The following is a 4313-nucleotide window of genomic DNA, read 5'->3' on the forward strand; positions in this document are numbered from 1 at the left end:
GAAGGGGGAGGAGCCCGCCCCCGGCCCGGCCCGGCCCGGCGCCGGGGAGGCCGCCCGCCCGCTCGGGGCTGTTGTCCTGTGGGCCGGGGCGCGGGGTCGGGTCGGGTTCCCCTGCCCCCGCCCCGGAGACACGCTCTCGCCCTGTTTCGGGCAGGGCTATTTCAAAGTTATTCTTCTTCACATATTTCGTGTTGCAGGTCAAATCCGATTCAGGGTTGCACAGGAGTTTAGGGCTGGAAGGGACCTCGTGAGATCCAGCCCCTGCTCTGGGCAGGGAAGACTGCAGGGGTGAAATAACCCCAGCAAAGTGGGCCTCGGCCAAAGCACAAGACCGAGTAGAGCTCAGTCTTCCCCAAACCATACTGACTGAGCAGGGCCAGCATGTCCCGTCAGGCGGTGCACGTCCACCCCCTATGTGTCACCACTTGGCTAAACACCATGGCTGGCTACAACCAGCGAGCATCCGATGTCCCAGGTTCTCACCTGGGGGCTTCACATACTCCCAGATCCATTGGCAGGCATCCTATGCGCAAGCCCCGAGGTCTTGGGATTCGGGTGCCCCCCTTGATCTTAGTCAGAAGGCCGGGAAGAGGGGACATTGCTGCTGGGGGGGGTCTCACTCCAGGCTGACCGGGGAGGGGAGTTTGTCCTATAGCTTCCCAAGCCTCCTGGCCAGTCCCAGCAGTGTGACTGGTGCTGGGGGCAGGCCAGGGACAACCCTTCATTCAAGGTGTTCAGTAAATACCAGGCATTGGAGGCAGTTTGGGAGGGCAGGCACAGGGGTGGTCCTTTACTCAGTTACCTGCAAAACCCAGCAAACAGGCTAACCAGGTTGTTTTTGAAGTAGTTGTTAGGTTTCAGGATCAGCACCCCAGTGAGATGCCTGGTATCCAGGGAGACCTTGCTGCTTGCTTATTTCAGGACTACATCCGAGCAAATTGAGAACATTAACTTGGCAACACTAAATTGTAGGATTTTCCTTTTCTTTAAAAGTGAATTTCTGTTCATTTTTCATTTTAGAAAATAAAGACTTATCAGAAAGACTCTTGATGGGTTTGCATTCTCATAGAGCCGTATCTAAATGTAAAAATTTAATTCAACAGCTATTTGAGGCTAAGAAACATGAAGAGACAAAGACTTGAGTGCACATATTTGTAATTTGATGATGATACATCATAGAACTGTGTGGTACTTTACAGACAAACAGAAGAAACGTATAACCCCTGAAGAGCCCCCTTGCATGTGATAATTTTCAGCCAACAGATTTCACAGGACTGTTTCCATGCATAAAAGCAAAGCATGCATAACATTTACAGGATCAGGACAGCATTTACTATGTGAGTCCTTATTCCTTAATTTGGGAAGAGCCTTGAGAGAGGCCTCTTTCATTACTGTTCACATGTGGATCACAAGGTAGGAGATGAATTTGTAATTAATACTTCAGTCCATATTTTGGGTTAGTCCTTATGTTGTAGTAGCCTCCTTGGCACCTTCAACTTTATGGGGACAATTGTCTTCACTTAAGTGCATCTGTTCAGTATTTTCAATGGAAAGCTTTCATTTTTCAATATTATTGAACAATTTCAATGATGTTCAGTATTAAAAATATGAATTAGCAGACATGTCCATTGGACTCCATTTTTTATTTTTGGAGACAAGGTTCTTTGGATGAATCTGGTATCTTTGATTAGACCAACTTAAGTAGTTGGGGAAAAAAAAATTTAAGCAAGCTTTCGGGTTCAAAACCCCTTTGTCAGGCTAAGGAAGTTTCTGCAGTTGGTGTGTGCTCTTCCCAGATGGAATGAAAAGTAAAGAAGCCAGAGGCTGGTCTGGTCTGCATGCAAGACAGGCAGTCAGTGAAGATGTAGATTGAGGAGTCAATGGGTGAGAGACAGGCTGGGTGGGGGTGGGATTTATTTTTTAGCACTTCAGAAGTTTTCTACAGGCAGGTCTGTCACCATCAAAACAGAACAAAAATACAGCTTTGCTATGATGGGATGATTTTTTGAATTTTTGTATTTTTTTAGCTTACTTGGTGCTTAGAGAGGTTCTCTACAGAGGTGACGTACTTGCCCTGCTATGCAATTAACTAGAGGTCTTTGTCAACTAGCAGAATGACACTGTAATGAGTTTTCTTGGGTAAGCTTCCTTTTGTACCACTGTAGATGATGAAGTTTTGCTATAGACTTCAGCAAGAAAAGAATTAACCATAAAATCCGTTTCAGGGGAGACTGGATGCTGGGCATTGTGGGTCTGAGTATGCATCAGTGAAGTCAATGGGAGTGTTCCATGGACTTAAATGGGGAAAAGATCAGGCCCGATGAATTGGAAACTATTAAATAATGTAGTTTCCCAGTCTAATATTTGTGGAGAGAAAGTGGAGTCACCAGAGAACTTCATCTTTTGGATGGAAATGAAACCAGTTCTGTGTTGGCAGCAACATCTCAAGCCTGATCTCATAGGAATGAGAGAAGGTCTGCTGGTTTACTTTATACAGGCAGTCCTCAGACAAATGACACAATTGGTTCCTGAAAACCAGGTCTTAAGTTGAAACATTGTAAGTTGGAACCAATTTTCTCATAAGAAACAATGTTATAAATGGAGGATTGGTTCCTGAACCAAGGCCCAATACCCTGTTTTCACCAAAAATACCCCAGAACTTTGCACTCGATCAATTATAGATGAATAATGTAGCTACATTAATGTATTTATATTGTAAATAGCAATCATTGATTTGGAAGGACTTTTTTGATGTGGCTTTGCTGGACTTTTTGAAGGGCTCTTGGCTGGAATCTCGTCAGAAGTCTTGGCTGCAGCTTTCTCTGGAGTCTTGTCTGCTTTGTTGAAGAAAGTGTCCAAGGAATTTTGGACAGATGTTCTCCAGTTGCAAGTCGAAGACTGCCTGTAATCTGTTGTTGTTCATTGCATAGTATAGCGTTAGACCTTATCTGCATTTGGCTACATTTCTCTAAATGCGCCTGCTGTTGCTACTACCAGTTCTGCTCCAGAAATATTGTAATACTGGAAGATTTAGTGCAGGTGTGAGCCAAAGCCATTTTAAATACTGTATTGATGCCAGTACGAGTAGGAGCTGTGCTGCTACTGGTAGAAGTTAACCAGTGTTTGCCAAGGTGGGAGAATCTCCAGGTAAGGGTAATATAGGCAAGTCCTTAGAGGACAGCATCTGTCCAGCATAAATCTCTGGTCCTCACCCAGGGTCGAATTGTATGAATCTCACTTGGGTAAACTTTCCCACTATAGTTTATTGTCTGAGTTATCTATGATAAATACATTTTTGTGCTCCCCAAAAAACATACTTTTAGTTTATAACTTCCTTATTTGATTCAGGGTCTATTATGGCTGGCTCCTGGAGGCCCACAGGAAAGGCTGCTGGGACCAGCACAGCTGCTGACCCCAGCCTCCCCACTACAGCCAGGGTAACCTGCCACAGACCCATGAATGGTGTGTGCCCCCGGTGGCTGGGGGGGCACGATGGCGGGAGGAGTGCAGCAGTGGTAAGTGGGGGAGCTCCCACAGACACCACCAGCGCTGGGGGGGGGCGGCGAGCACTGACCAAGGGTCGGCGACCACCTGCAGCTGCCGCTGGCAGCGTCACCAGCAGCCAGTGGGGATCGCGGACCACTTGCAGACACTGCTGGTGGTGTTGGTGGCGGGGTGGCGAGCAGCGACCACCTGCAGGTGCTGCCGACAGTGTCAATGGTGCCTTTTTGCAGGGGGTGTACCACCACGCTCAGAGGGTGCACGTGTACCTGTGTGCAGCTCCTATGCATTGCCCCTGCACACACCAGAATGCACAAGGCACAGGCGTTCCCTGGGGTTGCACGTTCTTGCTCATCTGGATGTACTCCTTGAATGTCACTTTGATTCTCCTCCTCTACCAGATCTGCTTTGCTTTCTGCTCCCTCCTCTGTGCTTCCAGCCTGCTCCCTTGCTCTACCTTGCTTTCTGCCCTGTACTTCCTGCCTGACCATCTCTATCTTCTGCTTCCTGTGCTATATGCTGCTGTACTGCCTGTTCCCTGCCTGATTTGCTGTGTCACACACGTAGGCTGCCCATGCTACTTAGGTCACTCATGCCACAGGTTGATCACCCTTGTTATAGAATCATAGAATCAGTAAATTGGGAGGGACCTAGACAGATCATTGAGTCTGACCCCCTGCTATGGGCAGGAAGGAGCACTGGGGGTGGGAGGGTCACAAGACCCCAGCCAGGTGCCTATCCAGTCTCCTCTTGAAGATCTCCAGGGAAGGTGAGAGCACCACCTCTCTGGGAAGCCTATTCCAGGCTCTGGC

Source organism: Crocodylus porosus, unplaced genomic scaffold (genome assembly GCF_001723895.1).
Source record: "Crocodylus porosus isolate Cpor-Errol unplaced genomic scaffold, CroPor_comp1, whole genome shotgun sequence".
Taxonomy (NCBI): domain Eukaryota; kingdom Metazoa; phylum Chordata; order Crocodylia; family Crocodylidae; genus Crocodylus; species Crocodylus porosus.